Below are 24,069 nucleotides of genomic sequence, written 5' to 3'. Positions count from 1 at the left end.
TTTTTTTCGAAATGCTTTGATATGTTTTTTTCTTGAGGGGGTGGTCTATCGAAAATATTCTCTCTAATTGCCTTCCAAGATAAGAGTAAGGTCTACACATTCACTACCCTTTCAAACTCCACTTATGAAATTATAGCGAGTAATCGAGTATGCTATTGTAATTGCCTAGGGATGACAATGGGTCTGCATATACACTACCCCTTTTCCATCCGTTCATATATATATATATATAATACATATTCCTGGTGTATTTTGCCAATAGGATAGTGATAAAGTTGTTTTTGTGGCTTTGGCCTGTGCACAACTTTCACATTTGAACAGATGAACCCCATTTTAGTTTTCTCGGAGCAGAAGTAGAAGGGCGCAAAGAGGTTCATTTCTTTAATTTTGTTGATATGTGGAAATATAGTCTTCATTGGCAAGAATGCAGGCGGATGGGTGCAAGGAGGTTCAATTCTTTAACTCTACTGATATATAGGGCAAACATATATTTTTTGTTTTACTTCAAAGAGGTAGAGTACTTCAAAATCTACTGATACATAGGGCAAAGTTTTTTACGGACACAACTGTTACGCGGCCATTGAAGTTAAGACACCAGCATTGGAGTTGTTTGTTCTTCAAAGTTAGAACTTCATCTTTAGGACTTGGTAAAGGCACGGATGAGAAGTTATCCATGCGAGTTGATTTTGATCTAAAAAAGTGGAGGGAGGGATCTACATTCACAGGAACAAATTCTGTTTGAGTAGGGGCTGAACCCCCAGGTTCAATAGAAGAAGCCGGAATTGCGTCCATGACAGACAGCATCCTCCTGAGAGAAAACAATGTATATCAATTGGCAAGTGAAAGACAACCACCCTTGTTTCCATCTGTAAGAAAAGTAGCCTTTCTGTATTCAACCTATTAAATTAAGCATTCACTTTTTAGTATGAACAGAACGAAAATATCCACAAACTTTTTCATTCTTTTTAGAAGAGTGAATTGGATAATATGGACAACTGAAGAATGAATGATACCAGCCGGCTAGGCATACAAAGAGTATTTCCTTGATAGGACATCCCTGTAGATAAAAGCACACAAAAGGAACTATCTCTTACGTGGACCCCAGAACATTCAACTAGTATGAGATGTGAGCTACAAGATAACTCCAGTGGGTATTCTTGGAGAGATTTGTTTCATCCCAACAAATCTAGTAGAGCAGCATTTACTGACTTTAGCTCCTGCATTAGAGGGTTGTGTATCATAGATAGTGAACTTGGTCCCCAAGAAGTTGGATCTGTTACAAATTTCAGCAAGGAGAAAGTAGTCAGCAAGACGACTATAAAGTAGCAAAAATGACATACTAGCGCGACAAACCTCAGCTTCCCAATGTAGGTGCTGCTACCTTGGAAACATCTTCAGCATTTAAAGAAATGATGTAATCTGTGTGTGTTGGCCTTTTACACTTCCGAGCAGCAATAAGGAACTTACCCATCATCATTAAAGGATGTATGGGGGGTACCCAAGTAGTGAAGGTCACTGCAATATCATTTAGACTGAATAATGTAAGCAAAGAAATCCTATATAGGTGCAGGCATAAGAAAAGGAAGCCACTGATTGTACCAAAAGATATACTGAAAAGGAAAAGAGGGAAAAGATACAAGAAGGGTGCTTAATGCACCTGGAAAGAAAGAAGTGAAAATGAAATAAATGCTTATTCACCTTCATTTAAATTAAGGAAGAGGTGATATGTCTATGAGCTGCGGTTTCTTTTGATAAAACATTGAACAAGTTTGTCGCGAGGACCAGGCTGAAGGAAGAAGAGAGAGTGATCATTCACTATGATTTGCAAGCAGATAAAGATTGTTCTAGTTTGCATACTTTAACTGGGAAAAGGGAAATAGGTACACAGGAATGTAAATGTTGAGAACAATATAAAACAACATAAATCAATCTTGTGAAGCAATTGGTTTTGTTCAATCAGCACAAAGTGGCTTGAGCAACAAATATAAGTAAAATAAAGTTTAGATGATAAGCAAATACAGCTAGAAAAAGTATAACCATTCAGTAGTAATTCCAACAGTCATAATTACTAGAAGTCTTTACAAAATATCATTCCAAAAAGCTTCTTTTAGGTTGACAGAATTTTTCAGTCCTTGGTATATATAAAGTATATACTGAGCATATTGTATTAATATGCTATAATCATCTCTTTTCATGGCTGTTGCACTAATTGTTCCATCCATTTGTTCTCTATCTCCCTCCTCCTCTCCCCCCTTTCGAGTGCATTGACGGCATAAAATCAGTCAATAGTTGTTATTTACAAAAGTCAAATGTTGTAGAACATGGAACCATTCGAAATGTCGCTAAAGTTCCAATTGGAGTTACACCCGCACAAAATAAACAAGAACAACCCTGACTTAAAAGTTGAGAATGTCTTCCACACTACTTCAGCAGAATCTTCACTCAAGTGCATAAGAATGCAGTAGATGGCAGGACTATAGTTGTTTATGTTGAAGGTCATATAACATGTTACAAACATTTATCATGAGTGAAGCATACCATAAAAATACCTTGACTATGCTTCAGAGTAATCTAAAGGGAACATGAAAGTTAAATGAGAATGCAATAATGATCAAAAAGATCTTCCATCTCTTGCTGCAGATTTATGAGGTTTGCTATATGGTTCAAACTAAGTTATGGTTGCTCGAAATAGCTATTTGCTTTGATTTTTCAACTGGAGAAACCACCCCTTCCAAAAAGGAGAGTATGGTTCGTATTATTTTGCTCTTTGGAGCTTTCTTTTCTATGATGAGGAAAGTATGATTGAGATAGTTTGAACATGTGAAGAGGAGATGCTCATAGCCTCAGTAAGGAGGTGTGAGAGGTTGGTTATAGTAGGTATGAGGAGAGGTAGAGGTGGGCCTGAAAAAGAATTTGAAAGAGATGATTAGACAGGATATAGCACAACTACAGGTGTTTCCGAGGACTTGACCATAGATATGAGGGTGAGGAAGACACGTAATAGGGTATAAGTTTATTAGGTAATGGAGTGTTGTCTTGCTTTTCGAGTGTTTAGACTTGTTGGAGATTGTCGTTGTACTAGCAGTATTATTGTAGTTCTTAATTTTGATATCTGTCATTCTCTATTGTCCATTGGAGTTCGATTACCTTACTATTTTGTTGATCTTGTAAGCTTTGTTGCTTCCCTTGTATGCTACGTTTACTATACTGTTCTCCTCTTCTTTGTACTTGGATTTGCTACACTTGAGCTGAGAATTTTCGAAAATAACCTTTCTAACTCCACGAGGTAGTGGTAAAGTCTGTGTACACAAAATTCTCCCAAGACAACAAACACAATAACATAACCAATGAAATTCCATGGAGAGTGGTTTTAGGAGGGTAGAGTGCACGCAAATTTTACCACTACCTCATGGAGGTAAAAAGACTTTTTTCGAAAGACCATTGGCTCAAGTGCATCAAACTCAAGAAAAAGAAAAAAACAATGAACAAAGCATAGCCGTTAATAAAAAAAGCAGTGTAAAATCTACAAGAAAACAATAATAACAAAATAGTGTGATAACCAAAATACAATAAACATGTAGCAAGAACTACAAGGGTACGACTAGTACAACAACATGCACTAACAAGCCTAAACCTATGCATGACAAGACAACACTTCACCCCTACTAACCTCCTAAACTCGATAATATGAAGTTGTGTCGTGTCTTGCTTAATTACATTTCCCTAATACTTCTTCGACCAACCTCAAACCCTCTGTGTACCCCCTACAACTAGCCTCGCACACCTCCTCTACACATAACCAAACCATCTTAATCTCGCTTCCCTTATCTTTTCCGCCACAGAGGCTACTCCAACTTTCTCCCGAATAACCTCATTCCTAATCTTGTCGCTCCTAGTATTCCCACTTGTGGGATTTCACTGGGTTTGTTGTCGTTATAAGTTTCTTTTCTTTCATACAATATCCTATATCATTTGAATATCTAAATCCTCAAGGGAAGGGGGGTGACTAGGTGTTTGAGCATAGAAGTAATGACCTAGAGATTCCAAGTTTAAATCCTAACTCAATGCTCAATTTGACCTCATTTGAAGGACGGAGTAAGATGATTACAGGTACTATGCTTCCCGACTACCAGTGGATTAGCCGAAGTGCAAGCAAGATCGCCCAAGGCTCAACCACTAAACTCATGTTCATTTAAAAGGAATCTTGGGATTAACAAAATTTGTTCCTTAGTCAAACCCTAAGTGGCCAATAGATCTTCCATTTCTTGTTGAGGATTTATGAGGTTTGCTATATGGTTAAAACTAGTTATGGTTGCTCGAGATATCTATTTGCTTTGATATTTCAATTGGAGAAACCACCCCCTCCAAAAAGGAGAGTATGGTTTGTATTATTTTACTCTTTCTAACTTTCTATTCTTTGATGAGGGATCTTTGATTGATATGGTTCGGACATGTGAAGAGGAGATGAGCATGCACCTCGGTACGGAAGTGCGAGACGTTGGTTATAGTAGGTATGAGGATAGGTAGGCTGGAAGAAAAATTGGGAAGAGGTGATTAAACAGGATATAACACTACTTCAGCTTATTGAGGACAACCTTAGATAGGAGGGTGTGGAAGACACATACTAGGATAAAAGTTTAGTAGGTAGTTGAGTGTTGTCTTGCTTTTCGAAGGTTTAGGCTTGGTGGTGTTTGTCGTTGTACAAGCCGTATTATTGTAGTTCTTGCTTTTGATAGCCATTATTGTCTATTGTTCATTGTGGTTCGATAATCGTACTATTTTGTTGTTCTTGCAGTCTTTGTTGCCTCCCTTGTTAGTTGTTATGTTTTCTACATTGTTTTCCTCTTCTTTGTACTTGGATTTTCTACATTTAAGCTGAGGATTTTACGAAAACAACCTTTCCAACTCCACGAGATAATGATAAGGTCTACGTATACACAATCCTCCCTAGACACCAACAACAACAACAAACCTAATGAAATTCCACTGAGTTTGATTTTAGGAGGGTAGAGTGTACGCAGACCTTACCACTACCTCATTGAGGTAAAAAGGCTTTCTCCAAAAGACCATCGGCTCAAGTGAATCAAACCCAAGTAGATGAAAAATAAAAAACAATGAACAAAGCATAGCCATTAATAAAAAAGCAGTGTAAAGTCTACCAGAAAACAACAATAATAAAATAGTGTGATAATCAAAACACAATAAACAACATGTGGCAAGAACTACAAGAATACAACTAGTACTACGACATGCACTAACAAACCTAAACCTACGCACGACAAGACAACATTTCACCCCTACTAACCTTCTACCCTAATACACGACCTCCACTACTTCCTATCTAGAATTATATCCTCAATAATATGAAGTTGCATCATGTCTTGCTTAATCACCTCTCCCCAATACTTCTTCGACCAACCTCTAACCTTCTGTTTACCCCCTTAAACTAGTCTATCGCACCTTCTAACTGGGGCGTCACCGCACTTCCTCTACACATGCCCACCAATCTTAATCTTGCTACCCTCATTTAGTCCACCACAGAGACCACTCCTACGTTCTCCCGGATAACCTCATTACTAATCTTGTCTCTCCTAGTATGCCTACTTATGGGATTTCATTGGGTTTATTGTTGTAACTTTCTTTTCTTTCATTTTCACACTCATACAATATCTTATATCATTTGAATATCTAAACCCTCAAGGGGGAGGGGGTGATTAGGTGTTTGAGCATAGAAGTAATGACCTAGAGATTCCAAGTTTGAATCCTAACTACAATGCTTAGTTTGACCTTATTTTTAGGTTGGAGCATGATGTTACCGGTATTATGCTTGTCGGCTACTAGTGGATTAGACGAAGTGCAAGCAAGATCAGCAAGGCTCAACCACTTAAACTCGTGTTCATTCAAAGGAGAACTTAGGATTCACAAAATTTGTTCCTTAGTCAAACCCTAAGTGGCCAATAGATCTTCCATCTCTTGCTGAGGATTTATGAGGTTTGCAATATGGTTAAAACTAAATTATGGTTGCTCGAAATATCTATTTGCTTTGATATTTCAATTGGAGAAACCACCCCTTCCAAAAAGGAGAGTATGGTGTGTATTAGTTTGCTCTTTCTAACTTTCTTTTCTTTGATGAGGGAACTATGATTGAGACTGTTCATACATGTGAAGAGTAGATGCGCATACACCTTAGTAAGGAGGTGCGATAGGTTGGTTATAGTAGGTATGAGGAGAGGTAAGCCGGAAGAAGAATTGGGGAGAGGTAATTAGATAGGAAATAACACAAATTCAGGTTACCGAGGACATAACCTTAGATAGGATGTGTGGCAGATGCATACTAAGGTAGAAGTTTATTAGGTACTGGAGTGTTGTCTTGCTTTTCGAGTGTTTAGACTTGTTGGAGATTGTCGTTGTACTAACAGTATTATTGTAGTTCTTAATTTTGATATCTGTCATTCTCTATTGTTCATTGGGGTTCGATTACCTTACTATTTTGTTGATCTTGTAGGCTTTGTTGCTTCCCTTGTTAGTTGCTATATTTTCTTACATTGTTTTCCTCTTTTTTGTACTTGGATTTGCCACACTTTGAGCTGAAGGTTTTTCGAAAACAACATTTCCAACTCCATGAGGTAGTGGTAAGGTCTACATATATTCTATCCTCCCTAGACACCAACAACAACATACCCAATGAAATTCCATTGAGTGTGGTTTTAGGAGGATAGAGTGTACGCAGATCTTACGACTATCTTATGGAGGTAAAAAGGCTTTTTTCGAAAGACTATCGCCTTAAGTGCATCAAACCCAAGTAGAAGAAAAAGAAGAAAACAATGAACAAAGCATAATTATTAATAAGAAAAGTAGTGTAAAGTCTACAAGAAAACAACAATAACAAAATAGTGTGATAATCAAAACACAATAAACAACATGTGGCAAGAACTACAAGGGTACGACTAGTACTACGACGTGCACTAACAAGCCTAAACCTATTCACGACAAGACAACACTTCACCCCTTCTAACCTTCTACCCTAATACGCAACCTCCACTCCTTCCTATCTTGATTTATATCCTCAATAATATGAAGTTGCGTCATCTCTTGCATAATCACCTCCTCAATACTTCTTCGACCAACCTCTAACCCTTTGCATAACCCCTTTAACTAGTCTTTCACACCTCCTCACTATGGTGTCACCGTACTTCCTCTGCACATGCCCAAATCATCTTAATCTCGCTTCCCACATCTTTTTCGCCGCAGAGGTCACTCCTACCTTCTCCCGGATAACCTCATTTTTGATCTTTTCGCTCCTAGTATGCCTACTTGTGGAATTTCACTGAATTTGTTGTCGTTGTAATTTTCTTTTCTTTCTTATAGTATCCTATATCATTTGAATATCTAAATCCTCAAGGGGGATGGAGGGTAATTAGGTGTTTGAGTATAGAAGTAATGACCTAGAGATTCCAAGTTCGAATACTAACTATAAAGCTTAGTTTGACCTCATTTGAAGGCTGGAGCAAGATTATTATCGATATTGTGCTTGCCGGCTATCAATGGATTAGCCGAAGTGCAAGACAACTCGCCCAAGGCTCAACCATTTAAACTCATGTTAATTCAAAGGGAAACTTGGGATTAACAAAATTTGTTCCTTAGTCAAACCCTAAAATGGCGAAAAGATCTTCCATCTCTTGCTGAGGATTTATGAGGTTTGCTATATGGTTAAAACAAAGCTATGGTTGCACAAAATATCTATTTGCTTTGATATTTCAATTGGAGAAACCACCCCTTCCAAAAAGGAGATTATGGTTTGTATTATTTGCCCTTTCTAACTTCCTTTTCTTTGATAAGGGAACTATGATTGAGATAATTTGGACATTTGAAGACGAGATGCGCATACGCCTCAGTAAGGAGGTATATGTCACGCCCCGAGAGGGTACCCTAGGCGTGGCCGGCACTCAGAAACCATCTCTGGCCTCTGAGAGAACCACTTGGTCTCATCACTTATTCATTCATCAGCGGAAGATTTAATAAGAATACTTATGTGGGCTCTCCATTAACAACATCTAATGAAAGAAGAAATGTTTTTTTTTGAAGTAGTTTCAAAGGAGAACTACTCCAATTACATCATTAAACTTTGTATATGAAGCCTCTAATACTCTTAGATGGTGCCAATGACATATCCATGGCTACCTTAAAAGAAACATAATACTCAACAATACTTAAAGGATAAAGAGTTCCTCCGAATATAAGAAGGACTCACCAAATAGCTGAAAAATAATGATCTTCAACGAAGCGCCTGTTGAGGATCTCTAACACCTGTATCTGCATCATAAAACGATGCAGGTCGAATGACGTCAGTACGTGGAATGTACGAGTATGTAAAATGGCAGGAAGGTAAGGACAAATATCAAGAAACTTCTCTCAAGAAAACTCAGCTCAGAACTCAACATCATCTCAACATCAATATGTAATGCAAGTTTAAAATATAATAATAAAAATAATAGTAACAAGCAATGCTTACTCAATTGGGAGTTTCTCTAACCGACAACCATCACTTATGAGCTAGCGATGATACAACGAAGCGATGTCGTTGCCACATCCATCCAATACCTTGCCAGGGTAAAGGACATCACCATCTTGGATCCACTCATCAAAGTCCTCTTTTTGGGACTTAAGAGGCATAGCCTCCATCCTACGCTGGCTACGTAGTTCTGGGGTTTGAGTCAATTAAACTCTTACCCAACTCGGTGCTCAATACTACTCCCAAAATATGTGCTCATATTAAACTCATCATCTAGTCTCATTGGACTTTAATTTAAATCATCAAACTCATCTTATTACCTCTTCATCAATTATTATACTTCGAAAACATCATTTACATCTCATCAAAACATCTTGCTCAAAACATCATTTACTCAAAAAATCATTTAAACTCAATTCTTTTGCTCTTTCAAAACTCAATAAAATACATATATAGTATTAATTCATATCACTCTTTTTATCAATGAAAATATTAAAAAGCCAACATCTTTACTCAAAATATGTGTAAAAATATTCATGAACATCAAATCAATTAGGATTCATGGGAAAGTAGCCATGAACAATAATTCCAATAATATGAGAGATAACAATAATAATAATAATATTAATGCATAAATATATCTAACTCAATAGGAGAAGAATTATTTCATTTAGAATTCACGATTTGGATAAAACTCAACTATAACTCAATTATAATGAATTTAAATATTGGGCGCATGGACGAACTCAATCCGATGCTATGAAAGCCTTACATACCTTAAATCGGAAGCTTTACTTCGAATTGGAACACTCTTGAACCCCTAGCCTTTTCTTCTCGCCGGTTTATTTTGTGTACTACCCGGAGTATAAGAATCACTAGAGTAGTATTTTTATACTACTAAAACTAAAACTATATTTGAGAAGGAGTAAAGAAGTATATAGAGAGAAGAGTTGCTTAAGAAAGCTTGGTGAATAAAATGAGGAAATAAGGTGGGTATTTATAGGAGTGGAGGAGGGACCTAACAATAAATAAACATAATCATAAAGGATGATCTTGAAAATTCAATGGAGAATTTTGATGTCATGGATGATGTCAAATGGTTCTAGATCTTTCTATGGTAGGTGAGATGAAATCTCTTTTAACGGAATATCTGTTTTCGAAGCTACGTTTGAATAAGATAAATTCCTTATTAGGATTTGGTGTCTTCATAAGAATTGTAGATATAGAAGTCTAGTTTCAGTTAGTTCAAGAATCATCCAATTTGGAGCATTCTACATCGAGATATGAATTTTATTCTACAAACACTCCATTCCGTCACAGCACTATGTCTTCCAAAGATCAATTTATTTGATCTACTTAAAATCCGAATCTTAAGATATGTTCTTCATGAAAGTTGTAGGTAATGATGTTGTGGTTATTCAGAAATTTGAATCACCTAATTTGGACCATCCTATGAAAAGTTATGCCCAAATTACTTTAGGCATGAGAGAACATAATCAAAATACTTTTAGAACATGATCAAAATACTTTAGAACATGATCAAATTTCTTTAGAACATGATAAAAATACTTTTAGAACATGATCAAAATACTTTAGAACATGATCAAAATCTTTAGGCATGAGAGAACATGATCAAAATACTTTTAGAACATGATCAAAATACTTTAGAACATGATCAAAATACTTTAGAACATGATCAAAATCTTTTCATGCCTTCATATAAGGACTTTTGATAAATCAACAATTTAATGCATTTAAAAGCCAATATAAGTTAATATAAGATAGGTAATTAAATTTCATATATTTAATAATCTATGCATTTGGAATTATGATATGAAAAATCCATAAAGTTTCATGCTTGAATTAAATAGAAAACTTTGATAATTTATTTGGACTTCATGAAAGAAAGGATCCATGAATCAATAATATTTATGGGGTGTTACAATATCTCCCCCTTGGAATCATTCGTCCTCGAATGAAGATGAAACTAGGAGACATCAAGAATGAGTATCATCAAGACATCAATTTCTCATAAACTCCATTACTAAAATTCAAGAATATACATCGACTCAAAGGTTGGAGTAAGGAATATTACCTTGAACATCATCATCGGAAGGCACAAATAGATGAGGATATTTAGCCTTCATATCTTCTTCAGCTTCCCATGTAGCCTCTTCAACAAATTGATTTCGCCACAGGACTTTGACAGATGCTACTTCCTTAGTTCTTAATTTGCGAACCTGACGATCAAGAATCTGAACTGGAATCTCTTCATAACTCAAACTCTCTTTCACTCCAATGCTCTCAGCTGGGACAACAAGTGAAGGATCTCCCAAACACTTCTTAAGCATAGAGATGTGAAACACGGGATGAATAGCAACTAATTCTGGGGGCAACTCCAATTCATAGGCTACGTTACCTACCCTCCTCATAATCTGATAAGGACCAATGTAGCGAGGACTAAGCTTTCCTTTCTTTCCAAATCTCATCACACCCTTCATGGGTGAAACTTTCAAGTATACCCAATCGTACACTTCGAACTCCAAATCTCTCCTCCTAACATCAGTGTAGGATTTTTGGCGACTCTGAGCTGTCCTCAATCTTTCTTGGATGGTTTTCACCTTCTCCATAGCTTGGTGAACCAAGTCTGGTCCAATCAACTCAGCTTCACCAACTTCGAACCAACCAATTGGTGATCTACATCTCCTCCCATATAGAGCTTCATAAGGAGCCATTTGAATACTCGAATGGAAACTATTATTATATGCAAACTCAATAAGGGGTAAATGATCATCCCAATTACCTTTGAAGTCAATGACACAGGCTCTTAACATATCCTCCAAAGTCTGTATCGTACGCTCTGCCTGGCCATCTGTTTGCGGATGAAAAGCAGTACTAAGGTTCACTCTTGAACCCAAACCCTTCTGAAATGACTTCCAAAATTGAGCAGTAAATTGAGCTCCCCTATCAGAGATGATAGACAAAGGAACTCCATGCAGTCTAACAATCTCTCTAAGATACATTTTGGCATAATCCTCTGCAGTGTTGGTAGTCTTCACTGGCAAGAAATGTGCCGATTTGGTCATCCTATCCACAATCACCCAAATAGAGTCATGTTGTTTGCGGGTTCGTGGTAAACCGGTAATGAAGTCCATATTGATCATTTCCCACTTCCATTTTGGGATCTCTATATTCTGAGCCACTCCACAAGGCCTTTGGTGCTCAACTTTAACTTGTTGGCAGTTTGGGCACTTGGACACAAACTGTGCTATATCTCTCTTCATTCCACTCCACCAGTATACTTCTCTCAAGTCATGATACATCTTTGTTGAACCTGGATGGATGGAATACTTGGAATTATGGGCTTCTTCCATGATTCTCTCTCGAATACCATCAACACTTGGAACACATAATCTTCCTTGATATCTCAACACTCCATCTCCCCCTTTAGTAAAAGCCATTACCTTCTGCTTGTGAACCTCATCCTTCAGTTGAAGAAGAATGGGATCCTGATCTTGTTTCTCTTTCACCTCTGCAACTAGAGATGATTCAGCTCCATTTCGTACTATTATACCACCCTCACTAGAGTCAATAAGTTGAACTCCCAAACGTGCAAGTCTATGCACTTCCTTTGCCAACTCCTTCTTTTCCTCTTCCACATGAGTTGTACTCCCCATAGATAACCTGCTAAGAGCATCAGCAACTACATTTGCTTTACCTGGGTGGTAGAGAATGCTCATGTCATAATCCTTGAGCAACTCTAGCCATCTCCTCTGCCTCAAATTCAGCTCCTTCTGGCTGAATACATATTGTAAGCTCTTATGGTCTGTGAACACATCCACATGTACACCATAAAGATAGTGACGCCAGATCTTAAGAGCAAATACCACAGCTGCCAACTCAAGGTCATGAGTGGGGTAGTTTCTCTCATGAGTCTTAAGTTGCCTGGAGGCATAGGCAATGACCTTACCTTTCTGCATCAATACACATCCCAACCCAACTCTTGAAGCATCACAATAGGTTACAAAACCATCCGTTCCTTCGGGTAGGGATAGTACTGGAGCAGTAGTCAATCTAGCTTTCAACTCTTGAAAACTTTTCTCACAAGCATCAGACCATTGAAACTTAGCCTTCTTCTGAGTCAGCTTAGTCAATGGTGAGGATATGGATGAAAATCCCTCAACAAACCTTCTGTAGTAACCAGCCAAACCTAAGAAACTCCTTATGTCGGTTGGAGAGGTGGGTCGGGGCCAGTTCTTAACTGCCTCAATCTTTTGAGTATCAACTTGGATTCCATCCCCAGATATAATATGGCCTAGGAATGCTACAGACTCAAGCCAAAACTCACACTTTGAAAACTTAGCATACAACCCCTCCTCCTTAAGAGTTTGAAGGACAATCCTAAGGTGATTAGCATGCTCACTCTTACTTCTAGAGTAGACCAAAATATCATCGATGAAGACAATTACAAACGTATCTAGGTATGGCTTGAATACTCGGTTCATGAGGTCCATAAAAGCTGCTGGAGCATTTGTCAATCCAAAGGACATAACAAGAAACTCAAAATGACCATAGCGGGTTCGAAAAGCCGTCTTCGGGATGTCACATTCTCTCACTTTCAACTGGTGATAGCCTGATCTGAGGTCTATCTTAGAGAAACATGTGGCACCCTGAAGTTGGTCAAATAAATCATCTATTCTGGGGAGAGGGTACTTGTTTTTAATGGTGACCTTGTTTAGTTGTCGGTAATCAATGCACATTCTAAGGGACCCATCTTTCTTTCGCACGAATAGGACAGGAGCGCCCCAAGGTAAGACACTTGGCCTAATAAACCCCTTATCTAGGAGGTCTTTCAGTTGTTCTTTCAACTCTTTCAACTCAGCAGGAGCCATCCTATAAGGAGGAATGGAGATAGGTTGTGTATCAGGAAGGACATCAATACCAAAGTCTATCTCTCTATCAGGAGGGATTCCGGGTAGATCCTCAGGAAAGACTTCAGGAAACTCATTCACAATGGGAACTGACTCAAGAGATGGAGTCTGATCATTAATATTTTTGACTCGGACTATATGATATATACATCCCTTAGAGATTAATTTTCTAGCCTTAAGGTAGGAAATAAATTTACCCCTAGGCACTACAGAATTCCCCTTCCACTCTAAGATAGGCTCGTTTGGAAATTGAAACTTGACAATTCGGGTCCTACAATCAACTGAAGCATAACAAGAATAAAGCCAGTCCATACCAAGAATCACATCAAAATCAACCATGTCCAACTCAACTAAGTCAGCCATGGTATCCCTATGATAGATTGACACAGTACAATTTCTATAGACCCTCTCAGCTAAGATAGAATCACCAACAGGAGTAGACACACTGAAAGGTTCAAGAAGACACTCAGGAAGGATCTCAAATTTACTAGCCAAGTAAGGAGTCACAAAAGATAATGTAGCACCAGGATCAAGTAATGCATACACATCAAAAGAAAGGACTCGGAGCATACCAATAACAACGTCGGGTGCATTTTCTTGGTCTTGGCGACTACCCATAGCATACAGACGGTTGGTTCCCCCACCTGCACTTGAAGCTGCACCTCTATGATTACCTCTATTCTGTGGAGCTGCAGAAGAAAACTGAGCTCTACTACTTCCATCTCCCTGCCTCTTTGAAGGACACTCATTCTGGAAGTGACCTGTCTTTCCACATCCATAGCAAGCATTGGTGCCCACACGACACTCTCCCAAATGGAGCCTCCCACATCTAGCACATGGTGGTTTTCTTCTAGAGCCTTGAGCCATACTTAATTGGGACTGAGAACCTTGAGATCGAAAGTTTTGGTGACTTAGCGATCTCTGATCATACCTGGTATTAGGTGTAAAAGCATTTGTTGGGGAAGGTGCATAATTGGAAGACCTTTTCTGAAAGAAAGACTTGTTACCCTTCCCTTGCTTCTGCTCATTCTCATGCCCAGTAGACTTAGCCTTCTTGCTTAGGTGTTCCTCTCGGTCCTTTTTCTTGTCATCCTCAACCTGCTGAGCATACACCATCAATCTAGAAAACTCCATGTCAGAAATCATTAGCATTGCCTTACATTCTTTCTTTACATGTTTGCCTAGGCCAGAGACAAACTTCCTCATCTTAGACCTCATATGAGGAATCATTTCTGGGGCATATTTGGACAATTGAATAAACTTCAAACTATACTCTTTCACAGTCATACTCTCTTGCTTGAGGTTCACAAACTCCTCAATTTTTGCTTCACGTAGCTCTTGGGGAAAGAAGTTATCAAGAAATGCTCTTTCAAACTCATCCCAAAGAGCAGGCTCTGCATCCTCACCTCTACTTTCTTCCCACTGATTATACCAGACATTTGCCACATCCTTGAGTTGATAAGACACCAATTCAACCCCCTCAATCTCTGTAGCATGCATCGCTTTTAGTATTTTCCACATCTCATCAATGAAATTTTGGGGGTCTTCATCAACGTTGGAGCCCGTGAAGACCGGCGGATTCATTCTCAGAAAATCTCTAATCCTCGTGGCAGCAGACGGCTCTTGATAACTAGAGTTAGGAGTTGGTGAACTCTGGCTACTATTTCGAGCAGCCACCAACTGGGTGAGCATAGCAATCGCTCCTCGAAAATCTTCCTCAGAAGTAGGAGTGGTCTGAACAGTAGGTACTTGGGGTACCTCAGTAAACCTTGCAGGTCGGCCCCTAGCTCTCCGTGGAGGCATCACTGATTGTGGAACCTCAGTGCTGGCAGCGTTCCTCTGACTAGATGAACGTTTAGGAGGCATGTCTGAAACGTGTAAACGCACGAATTATAAAGGAAGCTTTTATAGAGTTAAACTCTATCGCACGAACTCAGATTATGAAAGAAGTGAAATAATTCCTAATGTCCTATAGCCTCCTGATTATAAGTGTGGTGCACGACACACCTATAAGCAAGACTCTACTAGACACGGCTTCATAGACACCCTAGGACTCTTGAACTCTGTGCTCTGATACCAAGTTTGTCACGCCCCGAGAGGGTACCCTAGGCGTGGCCGGCACTCAGAAACCATCTCTGGCCTCTGAGAGAACCACTTGGTCTCATCACTTATTCATTCATCAGCGGAAGATTTAATAAGAATACTTATGTGGGCTCTCCATTAACAACATCTAATGAAAGAAGAAATGTTTTTTTTTGAAGAAGTAGTTTCAAAGGAGAACTACTCCAATTACATCATTAAACTTTGTATATGAAGCCTCTAATACTCTTAGATGGTGCCAATGACATATCCATGGCTACCTTAAAAGAAACATAATACTCAACAATACTTAAAGGATAAAGAGTTCCTCCGAATATAAGAAGGACTCACCAAATAGCTGAAAAATAATGATCTTCAACGAAGCGCCTGTTGAGGATCTCTAACACCTGTATCTGCATCATAAAACGATGCAGGTCGAATGACGTCAGTACGTGGAATGTACGAGTATGTAAAATGGCAGGAAGGTAAGGACAAATATCAAGAAACTTCTCTCAAGAAAACTCAGCTCAGAACTCAACATCATCTCAACATCAATATGTAATGCAAGTTTAAAATATAATAATAAAAATAATAGTAACAAGCAATGCTTACTCAATTGGGAGTTTCTCTAACCGACAACCATCACTTATGAGCTAGCGATGATACAACGAAGCGATGTCGTTGCCACATCCATCCAATACCTTGCCAGGGTAAAGGACATCACCATCTTGGATCCACTCATCAAAGTCCTCTTTTTGGGACTTAAGAGGCATAGCCTCCATCCTACGCTGGCTACGTAGTTCTGGGGTTTGAGTCAATTAAACTCTTACCCAACTCGGTGCTCAATACTACTCCCAAAATATGTGCTCATATTAAACTCATCATCTAGTCTCATTGGACTTTAATTTAAATCATCAAACTCATCTTATTACCTCTTCATCAATTATTATACTTCGAAAACATCATTTACATCTCATCAAAACATCTTGCTCAAAACATCATTTACTCAAAAAATCATTTAAACTCAATTCTTTTGCTCTTTCAAAACTCAATAAAATACATATATAGTATTAATTCATATCACTCTTTTTATCAATGAAAATATTAAAAAGCCAACATCTTTACTCAAAATATGTGTAAAAATATTCATGAACATCAAATCAATTAGGATTCATGGGAAAGTAGCCATGAACAATAATTCCAATAATATGAGAGATAACAATAATAATAATAATATTAATGCATAAATATATCTAACTCAATAGGAGAAGAATTATTTCATTTAGAATTCACGATTTGGATAAAACTCAACTATAACTCAATTATAATGAATTTAAATATTGGGCGCATGGACGAACTCAATCCGATGCTATGAAAGCCTTACATACCTTAAATCGGAAGCTTTACTTCGAATTGGAACACTCTTGAACCCCTAGCCTTTTCTTCTCGCCGGTTTATTTTGTGTACTACCCGGAGTATAAGAATCACTAGAGTAGTATTTTTATACTACTAAAACTAAAACTATATTTGAGAAGGAGTAAAGAAGTATATAGAGAGAAGAGTTGCTTAAGAAAGCTTGGTGAATAAAATGAGGAAATAAGGTGGGTATTTATAGGAGTGGAGGAGGGACCTAACAATAAATAAACATAATCATAAAGGATGATCTTGAAAATTCAATGGAGAATTTTGATGTCATGGATGATGTCAAATGGTTCTAGATCTTTCTATGGTAGGTGAGATGAAATCTCTTTTAACGGAATATCTGTTTTCGAAGCTACGTTTGAATAAGATAAATTCCTTATTAGGATTTGGTGTCTTCATAAGAATTGTAGATATAGAAGTCTAGTTTCAGTTAGTTCAAGAATCATCCAATTTGGAGCATTCTACATCGAGATATGAATTTTATTCTACAAACACTCCATTCCGTCACAGCACTATGTCTTCCAAAGATCAATTTATTTGATCTACTTAAAATCCGAATCTTAAGATATGTTCTTCATGAAAGTTGTAGGTAATGATGTTGTGGTTATTCAGAAATTTGAATCACCTAATTTGGACCATCCTATGAAAAGTTATGCCCAAATTACTTTAGGCATGAGAGAACATAATCAAAATACTTTTAGAACATGATCAAAATACTTTAGAACATGATCAAATTTCTTTAGAACATGATAAAAATACTTTTAGAACATGATCAAAATACTTTAGAACATGATCAAAATCTTTAGGCATGAGAGAACATGATCAAAATACTTTTAGAACATGATCAAAATACTTTAGAACATGATCAAAATACTTTAGAACATGATCAAAATCTTTTCATGCCTTCATATAAGGACTTTTGATAAATCAACAATTTAATGCATTTAAAAGCCAATATAAGTTAATATAAGATAGGTAATTAAATTTCATATATTTAATAATCTATGCATTTGGAATTATGATATGAAAAATCCATAAAGTTTCATGCTTGAATTAAATAGAAAACTTTGATAATTTATTTGGACTTCATGAAAGAAAGGATCCATGAATCAATAATATTTATGGGGTGTTACAGTATAATAGGTTGGCTATAATAGGTATGAAGAGAGGTAAAGGTAGGCCGAAAAAAGAATTGAGAAGAGGTGATTAGACAGGATATAGCACAACTTCAGGCTACCGAGAACATGAACTTAGATAGGAGGACACATACTAGGGTAGAAGTTTAGTAGGTAGTGGAGTGTTGTCTTGCTTTTCGAGGGTTTAGACTTGTTAGTGTTTGTCATTGTACTAGCTGTATTATTGTAGTTCCTACTTTTGATCTCTATCATTCTCTATTGTTCATTGTGGTTCGATAGCCTTACTATTTTGTTGATCTAGTAGGCTTTGTTGCTTCCCTTGTTAATTGCTATTTTTTCTACACTGTTTTCTACACTATTTTCCTATGCTTTGTACTTGAATTTGCTACACTTGAGCTGAGGGTTTTTCGAAAATAACTTTTCTAACTCCATGAGGTAGAGGTAAGGTCTACATATACTCTATCTTCCCCAGACATCAACAACAACATAGCCAATGAAATTCCATTGAGTGTGGTTTTAGGAGGGTAGAGTGTACGCAGATCTTACCACTACCTCATGGAGGTAAAAAGGCTTTTTCCAAAAGACCATCGGCTTAAGTGCATCAAACTCAAGTAGAAGAAAAAAAAACAATGAACAAAGCATAACTGATAATAAGAAAACCAGTGTAAAGTTTACTAGAAAATACCAATAACAAAATAGTGTGATTATAAAAACACAATAAATAAAATGTGGCAAGAACTACAAGGGTACGACTAATACTACGACATGCACTAACAAGCCTAAACCTATGCACAGCAAGACAACACTTAACCCTTTTTAACCTTCTACCCTAATACGCGACCTCCACTCCTTCTTATCTAGAGTTATATCCTCGATAATATGAAGTTGCGTTATGTCTTGCTTAATCACCTCTTCCCAATACTTCTTCGGCCAACCTCTAACCCTCTACGTATCCCCTTTAACTAGTCTCTCACACCTATTCACTGGACCGTCACCGCACTTCCTCTGCACATGCCCAAACCATCTCGCTTCTCTCATCTTGTCCGCCATAGAGGTCACTCCTATTTTCTCCAGGATAACCTAATTCCTAATTTTGTCGCTCCTACTATGCCCAATTATGGGGATTTCACTAGGTATGTTGTTGTAACTTTCTTTTCTTTCATACTTGTAATCATTCAGTATCTTATATCATTTGCATAGCCAAATCCTCAAGGGTAAGGGCAGTGACTAAGTGTTTGAGCATAGAAATAATGACCTAGAGTTCCACGTTCGAATCCTAACTACAATGCTCAGTTTGACCTCATTTGAAGGTTGGAGCGGGATGATTACCGATATTGTTCTTGCCGGCTACTAGTGGATTAGCCAAAGAGCAAGCAAGCTCGCCCAACACTTAATAACTTAAATTCATGTTCATTTAAAGGGAACTTGGGCTTCACAAAATTCGTTCCATAGTCAAACCCGAAGTGGCCAAAATTTCAGATGTAAAAAGCAGGATAGAGCATTTTCTTATTGATCTTGATGTTGCAAGAATGCATGCATTTTCTTAGTTTTTTTAATGTGCTAGCATATCCTCAATTAATTAGCCTTGCTTTTCTAATAATAACAACAGCATCAGACACATTATAATCTCATAAGTAGTGGTCGAGAGAGTAGTGTGTACGTAGATCTTATTCCTACTGTGGATGGTAAAGAGGTTGTTTCTGATAGACCCTCAACTCAAGGAGAGATGAAAAATAAGCAGTAATAACAAGAAGATAATAGATAAACGAAACAGGAAAAACCAATAACAATGAGACAATTTATCACTTAATTCAGGTTAATAAAGGAGAATAGTTTGCAATATGATTAAGCCAAGAGGCAAGCTATTGAAAAGCCACTTGGCAATTTTAGGACAAAATTAATATACTTTGTAATAAAAGCTTTTTATTGAAAATTTTCAAAAAAAAAGTAAATAAATTTCGATGAACTTAAAAGGAGAAATTCATGGCTACTTACTATTTCATAAGCTTATCCTTTCAAATATTATAAAATATATTTAAAATATACTAAATTTAAATTTTAGATAAAAAATAATATAAATGTATATATATATAAATAATTATAGCAACAGTAATAGTAGTAGCAGCAACAACAACAACAACAACAGTAATAGTAGCAATAATAATATTAAAAAAATAAAAAATAGAGTTCTACATAATATTTCTTTGAAAGAGTCCTATTTTTAAAATTCTTTCAATCTTATCAACAAAACCAACAACGACAACAACAATAATATTAATTTATTATACATATTTTTTTTTAAAAAGTCTTATATTTATATATCCATCCAACCTTATCAACAATCTGATTTAACTTTATCTGAAAAGTTATCAGATTTTTTATACTGTATATTTAAACTAACTTTTCATAACAACTCCTCCTTTATATTAAATTTGCATATTGTTTACATTAAATATTTAAATAAAAAGCATTAAATTTAAAACTTTCCTTTGTGGGAAGTTGTTAAAGTTTTTATATTAAATATTTACATTGAGAAAATATATTATAATTAAGCTAACATATGGAAAAAAAATAATTTATTTTTTGTATCCAAAAAAAGAGAAAAGAGAAAAGAAAAAAAGTCTAACAACCTCCCACAAAAAAATAAAAATCCACAGATGGAAGAGTTCTAAATAAACTCTATTATTTCATTAAACTTATCCTTTTCAAATATCATAATATAAATTTAAATATATTTAATTTAAATATTTGATATAAATAATATAGACATACTAATAATACGAATACTACTACAACAACAACAACGACCCAGTGAAATCCCACAACGTGGGGTCTGGGGAGGATAGAGTATACGCAGACCTGACTCCTACCAAGGTAGGACGGCTGTTTTCGAGAGACCCTCGGCTCAGTAAAATCAGATAAGAAAGAAGTCAGATAAGAATATGGAGTTCAAAGCGATATAGAAAAGCAAGATAAGGCAATCAAAGTATAGAAAGTAATAAATGATAATAGAATACGAATACTAATAATAATAATAATAATAACCTTAACAATAATAGTAATAGTAGTAGAAGTAAATATAATAATATTAAAAAAGTAAAAAAAAATAACAAACAAACAAACAAAAGAAAGAATTAAAAAAGAAAAGAAGATAAATAACTAAAAAAAAGATGAAAAAGACGTAGGGAAAAAAAACTTATTGATTTCAAATATTCCTCTCAATTCAAATATATAGCTTATAAGAAAAATATCATTATATTTAAAAAATCAAGGATAAGAAAGAGTGATAAAAAGATTTTCTTTTAAAAAAATTGATATGATATTTGAATTCGAATTTAAATGAAATTTGAATTGTAATAGGGTTCTAACTTCTTAACCTCTCTTATATATACTCCTATGATTACTTATAATGTTAAACTTCTCTTTTTTTGTTATTGACCATCACTTTTTTGTGAATTTTTATTTGTTGCATTCTTCATTTTCTAGAAAAAATTTTGATTCAATATTTTTAGTTTTTTATATGCTTTTTTATATGTTGATGAGTGATGGTCGCATTACAAGCTAATTTTTTTTTGCCTACAATACACATGCTTCAATTAAAATAAATATTACTATTCTTATTGTTCTTTAGCTTTATTGATGAATTTTTATTTACTACATTCTTCATAATCTTTATTTTTTAGAAACGTTCTTTGATTCAATATATTTTATTTTTTTATATGCAGATGAGTGATGGTCGCATTACAAACTAATTTTTTTGCTACTATATAGATGCTTCAATTAAAGTAAATCATATTTTTCATTCTAATTTTATTTGTTTATTTTTTTATAAAAATAAGTGCATTGGAGAGTAGATATGTGAATATGAATATATTTGTAAATGTGTATATATACAAGCATCATATTTTTCACTTTTTATTTTATTTTAAATATTTCTCTTAAGCATAAAAGGGATTTTCTGGAGTAGTACTGCATTACATTCATATATCTATTCTCTTTTAGGAGAATTATTAAGTAGATGCGCATAGCAAAGGAAGCGACGCTTAATTTTTTTTAAGTCTTAAGAGGTCGATTAAAGAGGAAAAAAAGAGTCGCGGCCTTTTATTTCAAAGACCCAGTTTAGTTTGACTATTGGCTTCTCCTCTAGGATTTTAACGCAGCTAGAGTTTTAATTTGAAATCTCGCTTATATATATTGTCTTTATTTATTTTGGTCTTTTTTCTTTTAACTTACGCTTCACTTCAATAAAGCGAGCGCGTCGCTTAAAGCGTGAAGTGGGGCCTAGTCACTTTTTTCCGCACGCTTCCCTGAACATTGGGTTGGGGAAGCGATGGGGTATATCTTTAGGGATTTGCTATAAAATCCCAAGTATAGCTATGTTTGGAATTGTTTTAAAACTAACACTACAAAGGCTAATTAGAGGGTTGGGTTGCTCTATCAGGTAATTATCGCTACTAAATATTGCATTCTAAGGCAAATCAGAGACTTTCTAAATGCCACACTTATCTCGTCTAGTTGATATCATCTACATGAATAATTCCCTTTTATTGTGTTAATGTTCTAGCTAAATCTGCAATAATGCCATGAGATTTTGGTAATTTAAAGAGAACGAGAAGATATTTAAGGACAAATACTACAACAAAACAATTTTGACACAATCTCAAAATAATAATAGAATTATATATATTCATTCCATTCTACCTAGACCCATTTCATTTCAATAAACAATAGTAGCTTGTTCCCAGACCCTACGATGTGGGATTTCACTGGGTTGTTGTTGTTGTTGTAAACAATAGTAGCTTGTTAATTAGAAATAACAAATGCTTTTCTAACAACAGTAGTAGATATAAACATCAACTATAAAATGCAGATAACTACCTTAAGTCAAACTAACATATAGCAATACAACAACAAGAATGCAAAGGCATACATTACAACACTAATAGTTTATAAAAATGAAGAGTCGAACCTGCTATAAGGAGATGGGGAACATCAATTTCGCGCAAATTTCAGGTGTTTTGACAATTTCTTTCATTATTTCTCTCCAACTCCTACATACACCAGCACAAGCAACCACATTTTTCTCGGATGCCAATCAGAGTCAGAGGCCTCAATCCTCATTAGAAATAACAAATGCTTTTCTAACAACAGTAGTAGATATAAACATCAACTATAAAATGCAGATAACTACCTTAAGTCAAACTAACATATAGCAATACAACAACAAGAATGCAAAGGCATACATTACAACACTAATAGTTTATAAAAATGAAGAGTCGAACCTGCTATAAGGAGATGGGGAACATCAATTTCGCGCAAATTTCAGGTGTTTTGACAATTTCTTTCATTATTTCTCTCCAACTCCTACATACACCAGCACAAGCAACCACATTTTTCTCGGATGCCAATCAGAGTCAGAGGCCTCAATCCTCATTAGTAGATCTCTCAATAGCTCAGGCGGCATATTAGCCCAACAACTTTGCCTTAAAGCATCGAGTGTTACAGTACAATCCTGAACCACCCTATGTGACCTAGAACGAAATCCTTTCAGAGAAATGCTCCCAAACTCATCCTTCATGTCCTGAATCATACTCTTGAAGGACATTTTAAGCACATATACCTCAACAGATAAAAATTTCCTCAACAGTGAACTTCAAAGAAGATCTCTTTCTATAATTACAAACCAAAAAAACAACACCCAATGCAACCTACACGTTTTCAAGAATCAAACTTGGATAGAAATTTTGTACCAGACCCAAAATCCTCCTACACCTAATACCCAGATCCTGTTTCTTGCTAAAACCCCAGTAATAAAGTCAGCTCTGTGTTGTACAATCCACCATAAACATACGCCAAAATTGATAATCATCCATCTATAAAGCTAAAGCTCCAATCTTTGATAATAAAAATCAAATCTTTGATTAAAAAAGCCTCAATCTTGGATAAAATGGAGAAACCCTAGCAGTCGATAAGAAAAACCCACCAAAAT

The 24,069-nt window shown here is 36.0% G+C and overlaps 1 pseudogene; it reads right to left on the bottom strand.

Annotated features, from left to right (window-relative positions):
• Window positions 1–809: 809 nt before the first annotated feature.
• Window positions 810–23,685, bottom strand: LOC129883672 (tubby-like F-box protein 3; annotated as a pseudogene).
• Window positions 23,686–24,069: the final 384 nt, after the last annotated feature.

Source organism: Solanum dulcamara, chromosome 3 (assembly GCF_947179165.1).
Source record: "Solanum dulcamara chromosome 3, daSolDulc1.2, whole genome shotgun sequence".
In the NCBI taxonomy this organism is placed as follows: Eukaryota; Viridiplantae; Streptophyta; class Magnoliopsida; order Solanales; family Solanaceae; genus Solanum; species Solanum dulcamara.
The sequence above is the reverse complement of the archived record's forward strand: the minus strand, read 5'-3'. Positions and strand labels throughout refer to the sequence as shown.